General features: G+C 33.5%; 1 protein-coding gene across 1 annotated transcript in view; it reads left to right on the top strand.

Annotated features, from left to right (window-relative positions):
• The window catches only part of stol (voltage-dependent calcium channel subunit stolid), a 286,854-nt gene that overhangs the window by 103,808 nt on the left and 156,520 nt on the right, over window positions 1-26,526 (top strand). The window lies entirely within an intron of this gene.

Here is a 26,526-nt window from a genome sequence, read left to right as displayed (position 1 = left end):
AACCATGTTCAAACATGTTTTTCTGTGCGTATAATTCGCGAAAAAATTACAAAGTTAAGATTCGTAATATTAACGAAACGTATTTCATTAATATAACGAAAAACCAAAACTCCAAATTGTCTTTTAGCGATTGATTTCATTGCATTAACGATTACATTCGTTCTTAAAACGAAAAATTTCGTTATATTAACGAAAAATAATCAACGAAGCCCGTTCGTTAATAGTACGAAGCCTTTTTCTACCAATGTACGGGGACCCTTAAGGCAATAAAACTGAAATTTTGCCTAAAGCTATGATACTATGAAGCATTTCATGCAGGAAAAACATAATTTAGTCCCCTAATATCATATTCGAAGAGCAAAATAATATGATAGGAGCTATTTTTGCGACAACCATGTAACAGTTTCATCTGCAACCATGTTGGCTCAGTGGACATGGTTCTAAGAAAAATAAAATTGCCCTCATCTAATATGTTATTATATTGATAAAAAGAATTTTGTTTCCATTAAAAGACAATGGTCACGGTCTAAAATGTTATGTTATTAGTCAAAAATGTTTTTCTTCCAGTTGAAATAACATGGTCACAACTTAAAATGTTTTGATCTTCATGAAAAAACTTTTTTCGTCGTCGATAAAAGGACTCCACTTGAGAAAATAAAACACAAAATTGACTTTATTTATTTATTTTTATTTATTTATAAACTAATTCATTGTTTATTTGTATTTATAATGTTGTGCAAACAAACATCACATATATTTATACACTCTATTTCAATAATAAGTAATCATTCCATATTTGCGTGGTGCAAATGAACAAACGGAGATATCATGTAACTGCAAATAAAAATAAATGATACCATATATCAGAATGCAGAACAAAAAACAGGTACATTTTGTTCAATTACACTTTCCTTTTTTGTGTTCACATAAAACCACTTGCCACTTCTGAATAAATAAATTAACACAAAACACAGTAATTCCGTATTCTCCGTCCATTCCAAGAAACAATCAACACACGACTGACGCGCAAAATGAAAATCGTGTGTACCTGGTCAATGTTTTTATAAAATTATTTTCGCTGCAAAAAAATTAAATGGTCACGAATACAATGTACATGGTCTCTATGGCCATGTAATGATTCTAGACATGTCTATACGTAACCTATAAACATACTTTTTTCTCTGCAAAAAAGTAAAAAAAAAAAATTTAATGGTCATGTACATGATTTTCCCGTAATGGTCTCAAATTCTATCATTTAAATAATATAACACGTTTTCGGCCATTTAAATGCTTATTGCCAACATATATTTTTCTCCACTCGAGAATTATTTTTAAAAAGACAAAATACATGGTTTTCGAGACAATTAACTACTCTAGATAAGCATTAAACGGATGCGGCAACCATGTTCAAACATGTTTTTCTGTGCGTATAATTCGCGAAAAAATTACAAAGTTAAGATTCGTAATATTAACGAAACGTATTTCATTAATATAACGAAAAACCAAAACTCCAAATTGTCTTTTAGCGATTGATTTCATTGCATTAACGATTACATTCGTTCTTAAAACGAAAAATTTCGTTATATTAACGAAAAATAATCAACGAAGCCCGTTCGTTAATAGTACGAAGCCTTTTTCTACCAATGTACGGGGACCCTTAAGGCAATAAAACTGAAATTTTGCCTAAAGCTATGATACTATGAAGCATTTCATGCAGGAAAAACATAATTTAGTCCCCTAATATGTATTAGGAATAATCTTTCATATAGGAAGCAATTATTTTCAGTGTATTTTTTAAACTGCCAAAGCTAGGGTTTTGTTTTGTTTTATGGAAAAAAGGTTCCAATTTACTCGTTCTCACAAGTAAAAGTATTGGCGGGCTGTCTCATAATTGGAAGAAGTACACGCAAAAAAATTCTTTCCTCCCAAACGAAATGTTAAATAGACAAACAAAGATCGTTTCTAATTTGCTTTTCGTTTTAAGGAAGTTTATTTGGAAGAAAAGTATATACTTTTTGTGATAAACGTTTATTCTTTTCCAAGATGTAAAAACAATTTCATAAAGACTAACTCAGAAAAACAATCTTTTCGGGCTAATTGCACATCTCTCTCACTTCCAGGAGTTTTTTTAGTTCTCAGCACCTTTTTCTGTAATACAAACTATGTAGTAACAAACAATGTAGAAGAAATTCGATTTTATAAATTTTACCTTTTACCGGGACGGAGAATCGAACCGCGGACCATGCAATTTGTAAGCCAACACACTATCCACTGGGCTACGTATCTGTTATTGTTATCAATAGACAATTATCGTTATAAGTTACATTTATATAGCATAGTTTGTGGCGTCCACTAGCCGAATAAACAATATTTCTTTAACAGAAACATACATTTAGTTGGTTACCGTGGAGCAGTGGTTGGTACGTCCACTTTGCATACCTGTGTCCGATCCCTGCTTCGACCAACACCAAAAACTTTTGTTTGTTTGTTTTTTTTTACATATATTCCAGATGTTTTCGGAAGATTCCGAAAAGATGTCCAACATTACATACTACTATATTAATTTTTTACTATGCAACTGTAAAATGTGTCTTATTAAAGACTTAAAGTCAGAAAAGAACAGTGCTTGATATAAACGAAATGGACAGTGTTGTTACTTCAAAAATAATTTTTTTATTGAAAAATAAAAATTTTGTAACAAACAAATTTTTTGGTGATAAAAGTTTAAAATTTTCGAAGAAATTCAAAAAACTCTAACAAAGAAAAAAACGTTTTCGGTACACGTTTTTCAAACGTTTTTTTCTTTGCGTGTAACAATTAAATAAACAGAAGTGGTGATATGTTAGGTTAGATATAGTGGCAGCCCGATATTTCAGGCTTACTTATTCTATTCAGTCCATTGTGATATCACAGTGGTGAACTTCTCTCTTACCACTGAGTGCTGTCCGATTCTATGTTTTATGTTAAGCTCAATGACAATGGACCTCCTTTTTATAGCCAAGTCCGAACGGCGTTCCACATTGCAGTGAAACCACTTAGAGAAGCTTACACTCAAAAACAAAAAGTTTACTTGGATCCAAAGATTTTGACTTTCTCTCAAAGATTTTGGTATTGATTTCGAGCCAAAGATGTGGCTTTTTTAAAATAAAGACATTTTTTAATGACCTATCTGGCCTTAAATCTAGCATCAATAAAATTCAAATAAGGATTAATATCTCATTTATCAAATTTGCATCCTCTTTTTGCGGTATATTAATAAAGCTATTCATGTACAAACAAATGCCAGTTTAAAAATCTAAATTATAACGGATACCTCAAAGTAAAAAAAGGTTTCCTAATTCCTAATTCCAAAAAACAAACTTCAAACCAAAAATGCTAAATCCTCGAAATAAGTCTTAGCCTATAGTTGAAGCGTTTTTATCTTAAATCTAAAGTTTCAATTTTTCAGTTAATTTAAGGACAATTTCCTTAAATCAAAAATGTGTTTATTTACTTTAAGAGAAATTTGCCTTAGTTCAAACACATGCGACTTTAAGGGAGGGACGCAAATTTACAAAATTTGTGTCCTAAATTTAACGAAAAAAATTTGAAGTAAAGACTATAATCTTTATTTTAATTAAAATTTCATTATTTTAAAGAATTTTGTCCTAAATATTTTGTAAATTGCGCATCCTAAAATTTAGGTTGCGTAATCTTTAATACCACGTAAATATTTTTTTCAGTGTAGACACACTCAGAAATGTAACCAGCATTACTGAGGTGGGATTATCCACCGCTGAAAAACTTTTTGGCGTTTGGTCTAAACTGGATGTGAACACACGAACCTGTGTATGCAAGGCAGGCATGCTAAGTGATGATGTGGAAATCCGAAACTAAACACTTTGATGTTTATTTTTATGTTCCGAAGATGTACTATAAATATCTCTCCTCGAATCGTGTATTGGTAATACGGAATTGATGACAAATGACGTAGTTCGAGTTATACTCGTAGGCATCTGACAACCTAGCAAAAAACTTGCTGAATTTTCAGCAACTTTGTAAAGGGAGAAAAGTCAAGCATAACTTAGCCTTGCAAATTATTCATTGATAAGCTAATAAAGAAATTCCCCACTTGAATGTAATGCAAATCTGTACACCCTTAAAAAAAATCACTTCTGTAACATATAGTCCCAAACACATTTTGTTTCAAGCATGTAAATTTTTGGGTATTGCCCAATCATTTATGTATTTGATTTCTCCAATGTTATTTTCCAAAAAACTATATGTTATTATGTGAACATATAATATGTTTGGAAACATTTTGAACTCCAAAATTTTATATGCTTAGAAGAATTTTCTCCCAAAGAAGATTGTGCTCAAAAATTTTTTTCTGCCTAATTGTATATTCCCTCTCATTTTTCTTACTTCCACGAGTTTTTTAGTTCTTAGCACCTTTTTCTGTAATACAAACATTGTAGAAGAAATTATTCAATTTTATATATTTTTTTTATACCCTCCATCATAGGATGGGGGTATATTAACTTTGTCATTCCGTTTGTAACACATCGAAATATTGCTCTAAGACCCCATAAAGTATATATTCTGGGTCGTGGTGAAATTCTGAGTCGATCTAAGCATGTCCGTCCGTCCGTCCGTCCGTCCGTCTGTTGAAATCACGCTAACTTCCGAACGAAACAAGCTATCGACTTGAAACTTGGCACAATTAGTTGTTACCGATGTAGGTCGGATGGTATTGAAAATGGGCCATATCGGTCCTCTTTTACGTATAGCCCCCATATAAAGGGACCCTCAGATTTGGCTTGTGAAGCCTCTAACGGAAGCATATTTCATCCGATCCGGCTGAAATTTGGTATATGGTGTTTGTATATGGTCTCTAACAACCATGCAAAAATTGGTCCACATCGGTCCATAATTATATATAGCCCCCATATAAACCGATCCCCAGATTTGGCTTGCGGAGCCTACAAGAGAAGCAAATTTCATTCGATCCGCCTGAAATTTGGTACATGGTGTTCGTATATGGTCTCTAACAACCATGCAAAAATTGGTCCACATCGGTCCATAATTATATATAGCCCCCATATAAACCGATCCCCAGATTTGGCTTGCGGAGCCTCAAAGAGAAGCAAATTTCATCCGATCCATCTGAAATTTGGTACATGATGTTGGTATATGGTCTCTAACAACCATGCAAAAATTGGTCCACATCGGTCCATAATTATATATAGACCCCATATAAACCGATCTCCAGATTTGGCTTGCGAAGCCTCAAAGAGAAGCAAATTGCATCCGATCCATCTGAAATTTGGTACATGATGTTGGTATATGGTCTCTAACAACCATGCAAAAATTGGTCCACATCGGTCCATAATTATATATAGACCCCATATAAACCGATCTCCAGATTTGGCTTGCGAAGCCTCAAAGAGAAGCAAATTGCATCCGATCCGGCTGAAATTTGGTACATGGTATTGGTATATGGTCTCTACCAACAGTGCAAAAATTTGTCCACATCGGTCCATAATTATATATAGCCCCCATATAAACCGATCCCCAGATTTGGCTTGCGGAGCCTCAAAGAGAAGAAAAGTTCATCCGATCAGGCTAAAATTTTGTACATGATGTTGGTATATGGTCTCTAACAACCATGCAAAAATTGGTCCATATCGGACTTTAATTATATATAGCCCCCATATAAAACGATCCCCAGATTTGGCTTGTGGAGCCTCTAAGAGAAGCATATTTCATCCGATCCGGCTGAAATTTGGTACATGGTGTTGGTATATGGTCTCTAACAATCATGCAAAAATTGGTCCACATTGGTCCTTAATTATATATAGCCCCCATATAAACCGATCCCCAGATTTGGCTTGCGAAGTCTCCAAGAGAAGCAAATTTCATCCAATCCGGTTGTAATTTGGAACATGGTGTTGGTATATGATCTTTAACAACCGTGCCAGAATTGGTCCATATCGGTCCATAATTATATATAGCCCCCATATAAAACGTTCTCCAGATTTGACTTCCGGAGCCTCTTGGAGGAGCAAAATTCATCCGATCCGGTTCAAATTAGGAACGTGGTGTTAGTATATGGTCGCTAACAACCAGGGATCCGGAGCGGTCCATTTTTTTTCGCTCCGCTCCGCTCCCGCTCCGGAGAAAAAAAAACCGCTCCGCTCCTCGCTCCGCTCCGAGAAAAAAAAAATCGCTCCGCTCCGCTCCTCTTCGAGAAAATTATAGTACAAACATTGTATTATTTGTTCAATTGAGTTTTATTTTATTTAGAAAAAATCGGGCGGTACATATATGGGAGCTATAGCTAAATCTGAACAGATTTCGATGATTTTTTTGCACATATAGTTAGTGCTATAGAAGATTACATTTCGCCAACTTTGAGTAAGATCGGTTGATAAATAAGGGTTTTATGACCTAATTTGACAAAATCGGGCGATACATATATATGGGACCTATATCTAAATCTGAACCGATTTCGATGAAATTTTCAGACCTAAAGGGTGATACAGAAGATTATTTTGTGCTAAATTTGACGACGATCGGTTAGTAAAAAAAGTGCAACGTGACCCCATTTGTCGAAATCGGGCAATACATATATATGGGAGCTATAACTAAATTTGATCCGATTTCTTCCAAATTCAGTAACGTTCGTCCTTGTGCCCAAAAAAACTCCCTGTACCAAATTTCATCAAAATTGGTTAATAATTGCGACCGAAATCCTGTGAACAACAAATACATGGACAGACGGACGGATGGACGGACGGACGCCAAGCGCTAGATCGACTCAGGAGGTGATTCTGAGTCGATCGGTATATATTTTATGGGGTCTAAAATCAATATTTCTTGTAGGCACATTTTTTGGCAGATCAAACCACTATGTGGTTTAGGGTATAATGACTTTAAAACAATGTGTTGAAATATTGTATTAATTTTGAAGATTTTTTTAGAAATATTAAATCCATTTTGACTTCATTAAAGGAAGCATTCTAGGAAGCATATGTTAATTTTTCATTTTTTTAGATTTTTTTCGTCAGTTGTTATCAAAATCCTTTAAAAACGAGTTAACGAGTTATTTTTTTTCCATATTAAGACTCGACTTCCAGTAGAAATTATGCTATGTTTCAAGTAAAAAGCGTCTTTAAAATAAAGTGTTGAAAAACATGTCTTATTTTTTAACGATTTTTTGCTTTGTAGGCAAGATGCAAAAAGGAAACAAATTTAAAGACAATTTTATTAATTTTAAAGAATTTTTCTTAATTATTAAAGTCAAAAATTTTATCTTTCATGTTATGATACACATTTTTAAGTAAAATCACTTAATTATAAGGACATTACAACTTCATTCAAAAGTTTATTGCCTTCTGGACAAGAAAACAAGTATATACAGCACTAAGTTCGGCCGGGCCGAACCTTAAATACCCACCACCATGAACCAAATATTAGGGTTTCCTTTGAAATTTTAGGAGGGCTTGAGGACTTGAGGACACTTTCCGAAGATAAATTTAAAGATTTCACCTATGAGGACTATATCAGATTCTGGATTTATAAGAACCATTTTTGTTTGAGTTTTAGAGGAATCATTAACATCTCTTGTAAGTGTGCAAGAAAATTATAAAATAACGTCTTGATTTGAAATCTTAAATATGTAGAAGTAAAATCTGGAAATTTTATATTGAGTTTCAAGCAATTCAAGTGAAGTCGGTCTATATGGAGGCATTACCAAATGAACCGAGCCTAAAATACCAGAATATTTACAATTTCAGGCAAATCAGATAAAAATTACGGTTTCTAGAAACCCAAGGAGTTAAATCGGGAGATCGTTCTTATGGGGGCTATACTAAAACATGGACCGCTACTCACCGTTTTCGGCACACCTCTTTATGACCCGAAAATACCTCTAGATTTCCAATTTCACGCAAATAGGATAAAAACTTCGGATTCTAGAAGCCCAAGAAGTAAAATCGGGAAATCGGTCTATATGGGGGCTATACCAAAATATGGACCGATACTCACCATTTTCAGCACACCTCTTTATGGTCCGAAAATACCCCTAGATTTCCAATTTCAGACAATTTGGATAAAAAATACGCTTTCTATAAGCCCAAGACCCCAAATCGGGAGGTCGTTTTATATGGGGACCATACCAAAACATAGACCGATACTCACCATTTTTGGCACACGTATTTGTGGTCCTACAATACCTCTAGATTTCCAATTTCAGGTAAATTGAATAAAAACTGCGGTTTCTATAAGCCCAAGAAGTAAAATCGGGAGATCGGTCTATATGGGGGCTATACCAAAACATGGACCGATACTCACCATTTTACGGTCATAAAATACCTCCAGATTTCAAATTTCAGGCAAATTGGATAAAAAATACGATTTCTATAAGCCCAAGACCCCAAATCGGGAGGTCGGTTTATATGGGGACTATATCAAAACCTGGACCGATATAACCCATCTTCGAACTTGGCCTGCCTGCAGACAAACGACGAGGTTGTGCAAAATTTCAGCACGATTGCTTCATTATTGAAGACTGTAGCGTGATTACAACAGACAGACGGACAGACAGACGGACAGACGGACATCGTTATATCGTCTTAGAATTTCTCCCTGATCAAGAATATATATACTTTATATAGTCGGAAATCGATATTTCGATGTGTAACAAACGGAATGACAAACTTATTATACCCCCGTCACCATTCTATGGTGATGGGTATAAAAAACTTTATTTTAGAGAAATGCGTCTTCCATGTTAAGCAAAATTTGCATTCTTATTCTAAGGACATGGAATCTTTGACTTCACAATATTTTTTTCAGTGTAGAAAACTAAAAAATTAAATATAAATAAGATCGTTTAATTGCATTTATTTGACGTTCATTACAAACCTCTTTGTAGTAATACGGGATGAAATTGATCGAAAGTACTGTTGTTACTTTTACAACACATACTAGATATATATTTTGACATTCGCCGTTTTTGAAAACAATTACTAAAAAACACGTTGTGTTTTCCCCAATGTACGTACGTACAAAAATACATATCGTACATTTTAAACGTTTACTCACACTACGCTAAGTACTAGCTAAATTTGAAATTACCTACACAGTGTAATTTCAAAGTTACACATTTCATTCAAGTAATATTTTATTCGGAGCGGAGCGGTTTTTCATTTGGAAACCGCTCCGCTCCCGCTCCGCTCCGGATTTTAGAAATGCCGCTCCAGCTCCGCTCCCGCTCCGGCAAAAAAAGGGCTTGCTCTGCTCCGCTCCACGCTCCGCTCCGCTCCGGATCCCTGCTAACAACCATACCAAAATTGGTCCAATCACACAAAAATTGGTCCATATCGGTTCATAATCATGGTTGTCACTAGAGCCAAAAATAATCTACCAAATTTTATTTCTATAGAAAATTTTGTTAAAATTTTTTTTTCTATAGAAAAGTTTGTGAAAATTTTATTTCTAGAGAAAATTTTGTTAAAATTTTTTTCGGCTCATAATAAAATTTTCATCATAGTCAAAATTTTATTTCTATAGAAAATTTTGTCAAAATTTTATTTCTATAGAAAATTTTGTTCAAATTTTATTCGGTTCATAATCATGGTTGCCACTCAAGCCAAAAATAATCTACCAAGATTTTATTTCTATAGAAAATTTTGTCAAAAGTTTATTTCTATAGGAAATTTTGTTAAAATTTTATTTCTGTAGAAATTTTTGTCAAAATTTTCTTTATATAGAAAATTTTGTCAAAATTTTTATTTCTATAGAAAATTTTGTGAAAATTTTATTTCTATAGAAAATTTATTAAAATTTTATTTCTGTAGAAAATTTTGTCAAAATTTTATGTCTATTTTGTCAAACTGAATTATATACGTATTGGATCGATCTTTTTTGATTTAATATATACCACGTATGGACTTACATACAATTTAGAAGATGGTGTTAGGAGGTTTTAAGATACCTTGCCATCGGCAAGCGTTACCGCAACTTAAGTAATTCGATTGTGAATGGCAGTGTTTAGAAGAAGTTTCTACGCAATCCATGATGGAGGGTACATAACTTCGGCCTGGCCGAACTTACGGCTGTATATACTTGTTTTAATTTTACCTTTGCCAGACGGGGATTCGAACAGCGGATCACACAGTTTGTAAGCCAACACACTATCCACTGGGCTACGTAGCTGTTATGGTCATCAATAGATAATTATTGTTATAAGTTACATTTGTATAGCATAGCTTGCGGCGCCCTCGAGCCGATGCAAACATAACATTGTTTAACAGAAACATACATTTGTTGGCGACGTGGATCAGTGGTTGGTACGTCCGCCTTGCATGCCAAGGGTCCTGGGTTCGATCCCTGCTTCGATTGAACACCAAATTTTTTATACCCTGCGCCACACTGTGGAACAGGGTATTATAAGTTAGTGCATGTGTCTATCTCGTCTCCAGAAGGAGACGAGATAGACACATGGTGTCTTAGGCAATAATGCTCAGGGTGGGTCCCTGAGTCGATATAACCATGTCCGTCTGTCCGTCCGTCTGTCTGCGAACACATTTTTGTGATCAAAGTCTAGGTCGCAATTTAAGTCCAATCGCCTTCAAATTTGGCACATGTTCCTAATTTGGGTCAGAATAGAATCCTATTGATTTTGGAAGAAATTGGTTCAGATTTAGATATAGCTCCCATATATATCTTTCGCCCGATATGCACTAATATGGACCCAGCAGCCAGAGTTTTATACCCATTTGCTTGAAATTTTTTACAAACATAACACTTAGTCGTATAGTCAAGTGTGCAAAATTTGATTGAAATCAGTTCAGATTTAGATATAGCTCCCATATATATCTTTCGCCCGATATGGACTAATATGGTCCTAAAAGCCAGAGTTTTGGCCCAATTTGGTTGAAATTTTGCACAGGGAGTAGATTTAGCATTGTAGATATGCGTGCCAAATTTGGTTGAAATCGATTCAGATTTAGATATAGCTCCCATATATATCTTTCGCCCGATATGCACTTATATCGACCCAGAAGCCAGAGTTTTATCTCGATTAGCTTGACATTTTGCACAAGGAGTACAATTGGTAGTATAATCATGTGTTGATTGAAATCGGTTCAGATTTAGATATAGCTCCCATATATATGTTTTTCTGATTTCGACAAAAATGGTCAAAATACCAACATTTTCCTTGTTAAATCGCCACTGCTTAGTCGAAAAGTTGTAAAAATTACTCTAATTTTCCTAAACTTCTAATACATATATATCGAGCGATAAATCATAAATAAACTTTTGCGAAGTTTCCTTAAAATTGCTTCAGATTTAAATGTTTTTTTTTTTACTAAAATTGTGTTCCACCCTAGTGCATTAGGCGACTTAAATTTTGAGTCTATAGATTTTGTAAAAGTCTACCAAATTCTATCCAAATCGAGTGATATTTAAATGTATGTATTTGGGACAAACCTTTATATATAGCACCCAACACATTTGACGGATGTGATATGGTATCGAAAATTTACATCAACAAAGTGGTGCAGGGTATAATATAGTCGGCCCCGCCCGACTTTAGACTTTCCTTACTTGTTTTTTTTTTTTTTTGTACATATATTCCACATACGTTCGGAAGATCACGAAAAGGTGTTCAACATTACATACTACTGTATTAAATTTTTACTAAGAAACTGTAAAGTGTGTCTTATAAAAGACTTAAAGTTAGAGAAGAACAGTGCTTGATATAAAGGAAATGGGCTGAGTTCAAATCAAATATTATTTTTTTATTGCAAAAATAAAATTTTTGTAACCAAAAAAAGGTTTTTGTATCAAGTTTGAAATTTTCGAAGAAATTCAAAAACTCTTACAAAAAAAGAACGTGAAGTCGAGTATATACATATATACATATTTTTCCATCGAATCCTAAAGTTAAAGATAACCATTCAAAAGCACATTATATTTAAATTCTAAACAATAATTTTGCAACCAACACATAATTTTTTTTAGATGTGAACAATTGTTTGCTAACCATTAATTTAGAAATACAAATAAATATGAATTTTTATTAATGAATAATTTTGTACTTAGTTTCACTTTTAAGGCCGGTATAAAGTGGACATTATAGCGTTAAAATGGACATGTTTACCCTTTTACTTTTCTTTAATAATTTATTTTTGGATCATTCCCCACCAAGTTATAATACAATTTGCCGAAAAGAGTTATAATGTTATTCTGGTTTTACCGATTCGAATTTTGCCGCCAAAATAATAAAAATAATTTTAGCGGCAAAACTCTAACTCAATGCCCGCTTTTATTTTCGAAAGTATGTGTCAACACCTCTTGGACTACTTATTAATAAAGAGGAACTAAACTAATAGATCTTACTGTTTAATTTTTCACTGTTTCCCCCTGTTTTCATTTTACTGTCACAACTCTAAACAGAGTACACTGCAAAAATATTGTCGTGAGGTCAAAAATGCTTAGCTTAGAAGACGTCAAAGGTCAAAAATGCTTAGCTTAGAAGACGCATTTCTCTAATATAAAGTTTTTTTCCATGTTCAAAAGTAAACTTTTCAACGAAGTCGTGTTGTCCTTATAATTAAGTGATTTGACTTGAAAATGAGTATCATAACATGAAAGAAAAAATTTTTGGACTAACTTGACTTTAATAATTCAGAAAAATTCTTTAAAATTAATGAAATTGTCTTTAAGTTTGTTGCATTTTTGCATCTTGACTACAAAGCAAAAATCGTTAAAAATAGGACATGTTTTTCAACACTTTATTTTAAAGACATTTTTTACTTGAAACATAGCGTAATTTCTACTGGAAGTTTTGTTTTTAACGGACTTTGATAGCATATGAAGAAAAAGCTGAAAAGGCGAAAAATTAAAATTTGTTTCGTAGAGTCAAGTACAAAAAAAAAACAGATTTAAAAGAGAATTGTGTCTTAAAAGTGTCCTTACTTTTAAGACACAATTCTCTTTGGCTCGGAATCAATATCAAAATTGTTAAAGTAGAGACAAAATCATTGGAACCGGGAATGTTTTTTCAGTGTATAGTGCCCTTTCGTTAGTTTTATGAAGACCCATTTGTAAATATTTAAAATTATTTTCCACTGTTTTTTTTTTAATTTCCTTTGTTTGAATATTTTGACTTACTCGTCCTACGTTCCGATTTGTTTTGACGAAATAAAAAAAATTGTGCCCATAATGCGAAAATGATAAACAAAACTCATGCTCTTTTTATACCCTCCACCATAGGATGGGGGTATATTAACTTTGTCATTCCGTTTGTAACACATCGAAATATTGCTCTAAGACCCCATAAAGTATATATATTCTGGGTCGTGGTGAAATTCTGAGTCGATCTAAGCATGTCCGTCCGTCCGTCCGTCTGTCCGTCTGTCCGGCTGTCCGTCCGTCTGTGGAAATCACGCTAACTTCCGAACGAAACTAGCTATCGACTTGAAACTTGGCACAAGTAGTTGTTATTGATGTAGGTCGGATGGTATTGAAAATGGGCCATATCGGCCCACGTTTACGTATAGCACCCATATAAACCGATCCCCAGATTTGACCTCCGGAGCCTCTTGGAGGGGCAAAATTCATCCGATCCGGTTGAAATTTGGTACCTGATGTTAGTATACGGTCTCTAACAACCATGCAAAAATTGGTCCATATCGGTCCATAAATATATATAGCTCCCATATAAACCGATCCCCAGATTTGACATCCGGAGCCTCTTGGAGGAGCAAACTTCATCCTACCCGATTGAAATTTGGTACGTGGTGTTAGTATATGGTCTCTAACAACCATGCAAAATCTGGTCCATATCGGTCCATAATTATATATAGCTCCCATATAAACCGATCCCCAGATTTGACCTCCGGAGCCTCTTGGAGGGGCAAAATTCATCCGATCCGTTTGAAATTGGGTACCTGATGTTAGTATACGGTCTCTAACAAGCATGCAAAAATTGGTCCATATCGGTCCATAATTATATATAGCTCCCATATAAACCGATCCCCAGATTTGAACTCTGGAGCCTCTTGGATGAGCAAAAATCATCCGATCCAATTGAAATTTAGTACGTGGTGTTAGTATATGGTCTCTAACAACCATGCAAAAATTGGTCCATATCGGTCCATAATTATATATAGCTCCCATATAAACCGATCCCCAGATTTGACCTCCGGAGCCTCTTGGAGGAGCAAAAGTCATCCGATGCGGTTGAAATTTGGTACATTTCGTTAGTATATGGCCTCTAACAGCCATGTAAAAATTGTCAAATTTTATTACTATAGAAAGTCTTGTCAAAATTTCATTTCTATAGAAAGTTTTGTAAAAAGTTTATTTCTATAGCAATGTTTGTCAACATTTTATTTCCATAGAAAATTTTGTCAAAATTTTATTTCTATAGAAAATTTTATAAAAAATAATATATACCCCTTATGGACTAACTTACAATTTAGAAGACAGTGTTAAAAAGTTTTACGATGCCTTGCCATCGGCAAGTGTTATCGCAACCCAAGTAATTCGATTGTGGATGACAGCCTTTAGTAGAAGTTCCTACGCAATCCATGGTGGAGGGTACATAAGATTCGGCCTGGCCGAACTTACGGCCGTATATACTTGTTTTAAATATCTTTTCTCTTGCTTCCGAATGAGTATTCTCTCCGAATACTCATTTTAATATTCAAATTAAATAATATTTTCACCTAAGCATATCAAATTTTTGGCGAAGTCTTATATCACAACATATATATATTTACTAAAAATTTGTAAATTTATATTTGTTTATATTCACTCATATTATATTTCCAATCACTTCTAGATTTTGTATGTAATTTCCAGGTTAGATGCAAAGACGACGTTAATAATAAAAATAGGGGAATAATGCATATTTTAGATTTAACATGAGTTTGTAATTGAAGGGGAAAATTTGCACATTTGGACCCGTTTTGGACTCGTTCCAAAGGACACGTCCTAGGACAACTTCATAGGATCACCATGAACTTGTCTGGGACGAACTCTCAAGCAGAAAGGAAAAACTTTTGGAATATATAGAACAAAAGATTATTCTCATAATTGTATTTCACAAAATGGATAAGATTTTAATATCAAGAGAGTAAAGAAATCCATAAATTATATAAAAATTGCGACAATATGAAGAACTGGTACAAGTCCTGTAACGGACCGTTTGTGGCAATTTACACCAATTTCACGTAGGCTAAAATTTCGTTCCGGATACATTTGGACGAAAATCGCTTGTTTTGAAAACAGGTTACACTGAAAAAAATATTGTCGTGAGGTCAAAGATTTCATGTCTTTAAAATACGAATGCAAATTTTGCTTGGCACGGAAGACGCAATTCTCTACAATAAAGTTTTTTTATTTTTATGTTAGCCTGATATATCAATGATATCAATGCAGGCTGGTTCAATGTCCAAATCATTTAAACTAGAAGTTATTACAATATTTATTCGAGCTTATTGGACAGGAAGATTAAGGGAATTGACATCATTAAGTTACTGAAAAGAAAATGCCAGATACCCATCTCGCAAGCCTGACTATACATATATGTTTCAGTGTTAGCCACTACACATTTCCATAGTCTTTAGCGAGATCTGGCCGGGTGAGATGATTCAATTTGGTTCTTTTATGTTAATTTCTTATGAAATTTACATACGAGAATCATTTTTCTCAAATTTAACCATTTTTCACCCGCACTGTGCATCATCTTTTCGTATAACTTTACAATCCCTTAATCTTATTTTTAGATTTCGATTTTTTTCCTTGTCCAAAAGTCAATAAACTTTTCAATGAAGTCGTATTATCCTTATAATTAAGTGATTTCACTTAAAAATGGGTATCATAACTTGAAAGAAAAAATGTTTGGGCTAAGGTCTACTTGATTTTAATAATTCAGAAAAATTCTTTAAATTTAATGAAATTTTCTTTAAATTTGTTGCCTTTTTGCATCTTGACTACAAAGCAAAAAATCGTTCAAATATAGGACATATTTTTCAACACTTCATTTTAAAGACGTTTATTACTTGAAACATAGCATAATTTCTAATGGAAGTCAAGTCTTAATTTGGAAAATAAAGTTGTCGTTATCTCGTTTTTAAACGACTTTGATAGCATATGGAGAAAAAAAGCTGAAAAAGCGAAAAATTCAAATTTGCTTCCTAGAAGCAAGTACACAAAACCCAAATTTAAAAGAGAATTGTGTCTTAAAAGTATCCTTACTTGTATTCTCCGCTTCTTTGGTTCGGAATCAATACCAAACTTTTTAAAGTAAAGACAAAATCTTTGGAACCGGACATGCTTTTTTTCAGTGTAACATGAAAAATAACTAATTTAGTTATAATTGAATTCACGCATTTGTATTGGAAAGTGTTAACTATCCAGCAAAAAAGTGCAACCAAAATGAAATATAAAGGTTCTTTAGGGACTAGAAATTTTTTAAAAAATTAATTTGTACACTCAAAAAGTTTACTTGAATTCAAAGATTATGACTTTCTTTACAATAAAGAGGGAGCTGTCTGCTTTTAAATCTAGTCCCTATAAAGTTAAAATTAGGATACAGATCTCATTAAAATTTTTTGTAAAGCTATTCATGTAAAATAAATGTCCCTTTAAAAAATCCAAAAGCCATGTGAAAAGGTTTTCTTCATTAAACCAATGATGCAAAATCCTCAACATAAGTCATCGCCTAAATTTTAAGCTTTTTATTTTTAATCCAAAGATTCAATATCTCAGTCAATTTAAAGACTATTTCTTTAGATCAAAAATGATTGTCTTTAATTTAAGGAAAAATTTCCTTACTAACAAAAGACTTACGACTTTAAATTACGGAGGAACGCAAATTTCAAAGATATGTGCAACTTAAATTTTAGGATGTGCAATTCACAAAATATTAAAAACAAATTTCTTTAAAATAATGAAATTTTAATTAAAATAAAGTTTATAATACTAGGACAAATTTTTTGGAAATTTGCGTGCCTCCACATTGTGGATTTAAAGAAATCGTCCTTAAATTAACTGAATTACTGAATCTTTAGATTTAAGATAAAAACGCTTCAAATATAGGCTAAGACTTCGATATAGAGGATATTCTGTACATTTTCATGCAGATTAAAGATTTTATATCCTGACCGTATAAAACCGTGGGGGCACTAAATTCATATGATTGACTGCACTGGACACTTTATTCGGATTCATTTAAACTTTTTTCTCAATTCATTGACATAACGACATGTCTGTTATGGTTGTGCTAGTTGTGTGCGGTGTAATTGTGAATGTCCATATGTCGTGATATTAAAAATGGTGGCATTTGTATGTTCTTCAGTATAAAAATATGTGCGATTTTTTACACCTATTAAATTACATAGTGCCATCGAAGCCATTTGTAAATTCAAAAATGTAAAATATTTAAAGAATAAAGTGAAAATGACAATGGCGCGGTTGGAAAAATACTGACATAAAAGTGAATAAAACAATTTATGGAAAAAGTAGAGATGATTTCCATGAGCTAAATTATTTAGCTATGAATATTTCATTGATACACCGTTAGAAAAATATGTTTTTCATATGTTCCGATATAAACAAAATGTGTAAGTCAAAATATTAAGCAAGAAAGGAAATTAAAAAAAAAAAAAAAACAGTGGAAAATATATAAACATTACAAAGGGATCTTCAGAAAAAAATAATAAGTTTAGTTCCTCTTTATTTATAAGTAGTCAAAGATGAGTTGACGTGCACTTTCAAAAATAAAAGCGGGCATTAAGTTCGAGTTCTGTCGCTAAAATTATTTTTAATTTTAGCGGCAAAACTCGATCCAAAGCAACAATTGAGAAAGTTTATTTGCTTTAAAATGAAATATTAAAGAAAAGAAAATGTGAAAACGTGGCCATTTCAGAGCGATAATGCCAACTTAATTCCGACCCTAAAGGTAAAAATGAAATTAAGTACAAAATTTTTCATTAATAATAGTTATATACTCGACTTCACGTTCTTCTTTTTGAACTGCTTCCAATATTTCAAACTTTTATACCAAAACCATTTTTTTGTTACCAAATTGTTATTTTTGCAATTAAAACAATAATATTTTATCCAAAAGCTCAATCCATTTCGTTTATATCAACCACTGTTCTTTTCTGACTGTAAATCTTTAATAACACACATTTCGAAGTTTCATTGTAAAAATTTAATTTAATAATATAAATATAAAAATAAAAAACAAAAAATTTGGTGTTCGGTCGGAGCAGGGATTGAACCCAGGACCCTTTGCGTACACTGCTCCATGTGGCCAACAAATATATGTTTCTGTTGAATAATGTTTTGTTTGCATCGGCTTTTGGGCGCTGAAAACTATGCTATATATATGTAACTTATAAAGTAGTTGGCAACCCTATTGTTTAGACGTTGAAAAAAGTGAGCTCTGTCGTTCAGTTGAGAAAACATAAAAATACACGAAACAAATCAAAGACACAAACATAGAAACATATTAAAAATAACAAACTAATATCTGACAATAACAACAGCGTCGAGTATGCCTCAAAGTAGCCGTAGAAGCTTGAGAAGCTCAAAAATAATCTGTGCACAGTGCGAAATGGAGGTGAAAGAGGACAAAGAAGAAAACATTCAATGTGATAAGTGCGCGAAAATATTTCATGCTCTTTGTACGAAAATGGACAAACGTCAATTCGATCGCTTGATGGAGTGTAATGATGAGGAGTATGTATGCCATAAGTGCGATAATAGTAGTGACATTGATGGCACAGTTAGAAAAGCATTGATCCCAATAACAAATCAGCTGAAAGAGTTGCAAGATTCAGTGAATTTCATGTCAACAAAGTTTGATGAAATTTTAAAGGGAATTTCTGAAAATTCCGAAAGAATAAAAAAGGTTGAGAAAGAAACCCGCCAACAAAAACTTGAAATAAATAATATGAAAGAAGCAATTAAGAGGTTTAATGATCAGCGAGTGAGAAACGACTGCATAATAAATGGTATTAAAAACAATGATATGAGTGCTGCTGATACTGTAATGGCAATTTCAAAGAAAGTGGGAGTCAATATAAATGAACATAATATTGATGATGCATATTTCTTAAAAAAACGAAACAATGACAGTCAAAACCAAAGCCTTGTTGTTAAATTCAATTCAAAAATTGTAAAAGAAAAACTGATGCATGCAAAAAATAAATTTAAAGACAATGAAGATACCAAGGATGTTTATGTGAATGATTATTTGAGTAAAGAGTCGTTGGCTCTTTTAAATCACGCTAGATCATTAAAAACTATTGGCTACAATGCAGTGTATGCTAATGGAGGCAGAATATTAGCCAGGAGAAGTGCTATTGGTAAGCCACGAGTAATAAGAAATGAGGAGGATGTGAATCAGATTCTCTTAGAAGCAACAACAAATACTAATCGCAGATTGAGTAGAATGGTTGTTCCTGTTGCAGATGATGATGACTCTGAAGAGGATGCAGAAACAAATTTTAAATCTCCAGTTTAATATATATATTTCAAAATTCATTGTGATGTATATGTATATGCTTATTTTTTTAATTTAATTTTATCTATATTTCATGAATAATACAAATAATTCAAATAAACACTTTGCTACCATTGAATCATTTAATAATTACTCGAGATATAATTCTAACTTGTTACACATAATTTCTGTGAACGTAAGAAGCATTTCTTCTATTTCTAAATTCAATGAATTTAAATCACTTATTTCTAAATTTGATAAATTACCTGATTTAATTGCTATTCAAGAGACGTGGATTGATATAACTGTTAAATCAATATACAACATACCAGGTTATGGCGCTGTACATAGCTGCAGAAAAGATGGATATGGGGGGACTTCACTTTTTGTAAAGGAAACTTTGCAATATAAAGTAGAGCAATGTGAAAGTGGAAATTTCATTGAGCATGTTAGAGTTTCTTTGGAGAATTTTAAGATTCATGGAAAACCCCTTAAGATTTCTACGTTTTACCGATCACAAAAATGCTGTTTGACCAATTTTTGCAAATTTATAGAAAATGAACTGGAAAATAACTCACATTTTTCTCATATAATGCTCGGCGACTCCAATGTTGATTTTTTAAATTCTGCATTTTCGGATGATGTGACTAATTTGTTATGCCATTTTGATTACCGAAATTGTCATCATATGGTTACAAGACCAGCCAGTAATACTTGCATAGATAACACATTTAGCAATATTCCCAATAAACTGCTTCTCAATACGATTTCATGCTGTTTATCGGACCATCATATGGTCTCATGCAAGCTCAATTTACAATATTCCAGTACAGAATATGCTACAAAGGTCTACAAAGAGTGCAATTACCAATTGTTAAGAGATTTTGCTACTCATGACTTCAATGAATTTCCAACGAACACGGACCCATCCATTGTGATGGAAGATTTTATAAATAAATTTTCGCAATGCGTGCGAAGGGCGACAACGGAAAAACGGTCTAAGACTCTAACCAAGAAGCAATTAACGCCTTGGGTAAACAAAAATTTGGAATCTCTTATGGAACTGAAAAAGAGCTTGTTGGCAAAGAGAAGAAAGAATCGTGGAAATTATGACTTAGAAAGAAGAATAAAGCAAATTAGTAAAGTAATTAAAAAGTCATACAAGATATGCATGAATAACTTTTATCAAGACCAATTAGAGGCACTCCAACAAAATCCAAGGAAATGTTGGGATTTCCTCAACAAACATCTGGGGAGATCACTAAAATCAGATATAAGACTAAAGGATTATGATGGCGAGATGATAGATGATGACAGGAGGAAATGTGAACTTTTTAATGAATACTTTGTAAAAGTCCCCGATTTGTTTAAATCGAATATACCAGTTTTACCGGATGACGATCAAAGAATTGTAATGAACATGGCACAAAATCCTCAGAGATTTTCGTTTAACCACATAACACAAACTACAATATTAGAAGAATTAATTACGTTGCAAGTCAATAAAAGTCCAGGGCATGATGGAATTTCGGCCCATTCTATACGCAGATGTGCTGATATAATTCAATTGCCGCTGGCAACAATATTTAATAAAATGATTGGCTGTTCAGTTTACCCAGATATACTAAAGATTTCTCATATTGTTGTAATTCCTAAGGAACCAGGATCTTGTACAGTGGACAAATTCAGACCTATTTCTTTGTTGCCGGTAATAGATAAGGTATTTGAAAGAATTTTGCATAAACAGATTTCCTTGTTCTTAGATGGTAATGAACAGCTGTATAAATCGCAATTTGGATTTAGGAAAGGCTCCGGAACGATTGATGCAGTTGTAAATGTTATTAAGTTGATTTGCGACGGTCTGGATGATGGTTATGGTGGAGTAGCGGGAATATTTTACGATTTCAGTAAAGCGTTTGATCTTGTGGACCATGGAATTTTGATGAAGAAGCTACCACACTATGGTATTCAAGGAAATTCGCTCAAATTGATTTCAAGCTATTTACAAGGAAGGAAGCAGTATGTTGAAGTAAATGGGTGTAGAAGTACTCTAGGTAGTGTTCGGCATGGCGTTCCTCAGGGCAGCGTTTTAGGGCCCCTGCTATTTTTGTTATACATAAACGATATATCAAAGCTTAAGTTATATGGTCGATTAGTAATGTATGCTGATGACATTAGCTTATTCTATCCATATAACCATGATATCGTACTGAAGAACCAGATAGAACATGATGCTGGAATTATTAAGGAATATGCCAGAGTAAATAAACTGGTTTTAAATGCAGATAAAACCAAATTAGTACGATTTCGCCCATATACGACTGGATCTGGTTTTAATGTTCAGATTGGAGATAAATGTGTGCGAGAGGATGAGTCTGTGAAGTATTTGGGAATTTATTTGCAATCGAATCTTACTTGGAATAAACACATTCAACATATAAAGCGCAAAATAGCTCCAGGTATAGGCATACTTCATAAATTTCGAAATAAATTTGATAAAGAAACAAAGCTTTTGCTTTACCAGAGTCTCATTCATAGCCATTTAAGCTACCTGCCAATTATATATGGATATAAGAAAACAACAGAACTGCGAAGTTTACAGCGGTGTCAAAATCGAGCACTCAAAATTGTTTATAAGTTGCCATTAAGATTCTCATCACTGCATTTGTATAGAGATATATGCCAGACTATCTTGCCAATACATGGGCTGTGGAAGAAACAGCTACTTACATTCATTTATAAATCACTCCATCATATTGGACATCGATCCATAGAATTTCGAAGGAACCAAACAGTGATCAACACGAGAACTTCCTCTAATTTACATCTTAAAAGATGTAGGTTGGAAACAACTAAACAAAGTATTGAGTACAGTGGATGTTTAGAATATAACAACTTGCCACAATGGATTAAAGACATAACACGAATATCTACATTTAAATCTAATATAAAAACTTATTGTTTACAGAATTTAGAAATGCTTCTTCGTAGTAATTTTATCATATTTTTGCACAAACTTGTAAATTTGTAAATATGTAAATATATATCAATTTGGATTGTATATACAGATATATATATATATATATATATAGCTAAATTGTTTTTTTGTACATAAAAACTTAGGTTGTTATGCCAACTCGCCCCAATAATGTCCAAGAGGCGCTGGGGCAAACCTTACCCATGTAAAGAATTGAAATAGTAATAATAATAATAAAAAAAAAAAAAAAAAAAACTGTCTATTGGTGACTATAACAGCTGAGACCCATCGTTTAGTATACCGATCGTCTTAGAATTAAATTCTGAGTCGATTTAGCTATGTCCGTCTGTTTGTCTGTCCGTCCGTCCGTATGTCTGTCTGCTCATGTATTTTTGTGCGCAAAGTACAGGTCGCAGTTCCTTCGCAGTTCCGATCGTCCTCAAATTTGGCATAGGGTCGTTTTTTGCAACAAAGACAATCGCTATTGATTTGGAAAAAATCGGTTCAGATTTAGATATAGCTGCCATATATATTTATCCCCGATCTGGTCATAATTGGGTGTTTATTAACCGATGTTCTTCAAATTCCGTGCATCCGAATATTTTATGAGTCTCGCAAAACTTGCAAAATATCAGCCAAATAGGTTCAGATTTAGATATAGCTTCCATATATATCTTTCGTCCGATTTAGAGTCATATGACAACAGAGACCAAAGTTTACTGCCGATTTTCGTGAAATTTTGCGCAGAGAGTAGAATTGACATACTACCAATGCTTGCTAAATTTGATTGAAATCGGTTCAGATTTAGATATAGCTTAAATATATAGCTTTCGTCCGATTTGCACTTATATGGCCTCAAAAGCTAGTGTTTTGCCCCGACTTGCTTCAAATTTTGCACGAGAGGTACGTTTAATTGTGTCGTTATGTGTGCCAAATTTGGTTAAAATCGGTTCAGATTTAGATATAGCTCCCATATATATGTTTCGTCCGATTTGGACTTATAAAGGGTGATACGGTCAAAATTTGGTCAATATAAACTTGACGTATTTCTTTCAATTTTGCATTTAAAAAACCTGAACACCCCTCATTTTGAAGGTGTGTGTGTGTAGAATGTTGCTCCTATTTTGATTTTGGAATTCACTCTTCAGTTGTCAAAATGCCGTCCAAGCAAGAAGAGCAGCGTATCAAAATATTGCTCGCGCATCGCGAAAATCCGAGCTACTCGCACGCAAAGCTGGCAAAATCGCTAAAAGTTGCCAAATCAATCGTTACATATGTAATTAAAGTGTTTGGGGAACGTTTGTCGACAGCCAGGAAGTCTGGATCGGGGGGAAATCGAAAACCGGAAGCCGCTGAGACGACAAAGAGAGTTGCCGGTAGTTTCAAGCGAAACCCTAACCTCTTTCTCCGAGATGCCGCAAATAAGCTGGGTGTATCGTCTACAACCGTGCATCGAGCCAAAAAACAAGCCGGGCTATCGACTTACAAGAAGGTAGTGACTCCAAATCGCGATGATAAACAAAATACGACGGCCAAAGCGCGATCCCGGAGGCTGTACACGACGATGCGAACGAAGTTTGACTGTGTGGTAATGGACGACGAAACCTACGTCAAAACCGACGACAAGCAGCTTCCGGGACAGGAGTTTTATACGGCAAAAGGAAGAGGAAAGGTAGCAGATATTGTCAACCAAGAAATTTACGTGAAAGAGTGTTTGAATAAACGTCTGCTGCCTTTCCTGAAGAAACACGGTTGTTCCGTAATGTTTTGGCCGGATTTGGCATCTTGCCATTACGGTAAAAAGCCATGGAGTGGTACGCCGCCAACAACGTGCAGGTGGTTCCCAAGGACAAGAACCCTCCCAACACGCCAGAGCTCCGCCCAATTGAAAAATACTGGGCTATTGTCAAGAGGAACCTAAAGAAGACAAAAAAACTGCTAAGGACGAGCAGCAGTTCACGACAAACTGGCTTTCTGCGGCGAAGAAGGTGGACAAGGTGGCTGTACAAAATCTGATGGCAGGTGTCAAGCGTGAGGCCCGGCAATTCGGATTTGGAAAAGCGAAAGCCTAACTGAATATTTTTTCTGAATTTTATACTAATTGTACTTGAAAAAGAAATTTAATTTGATTTTTTAAATAAACGATTTCACCGATTTAGACGCGTTTTCCCTTGACCAAATTTTGACCGTATCACCCTTTATGGCCTCAAAAGCCAGGGTTTTGCCCTGAATTGCTTCAAATTTTGCACAAGAAGTACGTTTAATAGTACCGGTAAATATCGTATCCCATATATATCTGCTCAGATTTTGATATAGCTGTCATATATATTTATAACCGATCTGGTCAGAACTTACGTATTTATCAACCAGAAGATCCAATTTCGTATTTTGTGAGTCTCGTAAATGCAAAATATCATTCACATCGGTTCAGCTTCAGATATAGCTCTCATATATAGCTTTCGCCCGATTTACCCTCCTATGGCCTCAGAGGCCAATCTTTTGTTCCGATTTACGTGAAATTTTGCACAGGGAGTAAAATTAATATTATAAATATGCGCACCGACTTTGGTTGAAATCGGTTCAGATTTAGATATAGCTCCCATATATAGCTTTCGCCCGATTTACACTCCTATGACGCCAGACGCAAAATGTTTACTCCGAGTTACGTGAAATTTTGCACAGGGAGTAGAATTAACATTATAAATATGCGTACCGAATTTGGTTGAAATTGGTTCGGATTTAGAAATAGCTCCCATATATCTGTCGTCCGATTTACAGATATGACCACCGTAGATCAAAATTTTCCTCCGATTTACTTAAAATTGTGCACAGGAAATGGAAATAAAATTTTTACTATGCATGCCAAATTTAGTTGAAATTGGTTCAGATTTTGATATACATAGCTGCCATATATATCTTTCGTCCGATACGAACTTATATGGCCCCAGAGGTCAAAATTTCACGCCGATTTACTTGAAGTTTTGTACAGAGAGTAGGACTAACACATGCCAAATTTGGTTGAAATCGGTTCAGATTTAAATATAACTCCCATATATATCTTTCGCCCGATTAAGATTCCTTACTTGTTTTGGGCTCAAAATGCTTCCAAACATATAATATGTTCACATAAAACAAACATAATAATGTTTCGGCCATATCCAATAATATATGTGCTTCCTGCAAAATATGTTTGGAACATATGTTAAAGAAGCGGTTTTTGTTTGAGGTACATCCTCAGTTTCTAATTATATTTAAATTGAATATTTTAATCTCGCGTCATTTTGTTCTCATTACAAGTCCCACAAACATCCAGTGAACGAGTGCTATTTTTTATTTCGCCGACTTTCGTGCTTTTCTGATGATAAAATCAACTTTATATCAAGTTAATTAAGCTATATTTCTTATCAATTTGATTTGATCTTATATCACGTTGTTTTGGGTGATTAATATTAACCCTTTCGACCCCGAATTTTTATAGATATCGCGAAAAAAATATTTGTATACTCTTAATCCTGTTTAAGTCATTTAAGAAGCGTCTAGCCAAAATTTAGATAGAGAATGTTGCCTTTGAGTAATTGTGGCTATAAAATGTTTTTTTTTTGTAATTACAGACGTATAACCTTTTATTGAATTTTGTGATATAAACACATATATGTTTATAGGCTATTTCTAAATTAATATATGTTTGCATCCAAGCATATTATATTTAAAAACATTTTATGTCCCAAACATAATATGTTCTAACATATTAACATATATGTCCCAAACATGTTATGCTAGTTTATGAACATTATATGCTTGCACTCTAAAATATTGTGTATAAAAATTTGTGTTCCAAACATATAATGTTTATAGCCAAACATATGAAAAACAGTCTTTGTCATCCGTGTGGGTTTATAATATATATATATATATATATATATATATATATATATATATATATATATATATATATATATATATATATATATATATATATATATATATATATATATATATATATATATATATATATATATATATATATATATATATA

Source organism: Haematobia irritans, chromosome 2, assembly GCF_050003625.1.
Source record: "Haematobia irritans isolate KBUSLIRL chromosome 2, ASM5000362v1, whole genome shotgun sequence".
Classification (NCBI taxonomy): domain Eukaryota; kingdom Metazoa; phylum Arthropoda; class Insecta; order Diptera; family Muscidae; genus Haematobia; species Haematobia irritans.
This window is presented reverse-complemented; position numbering and strand designations above follow the sequence as displayed.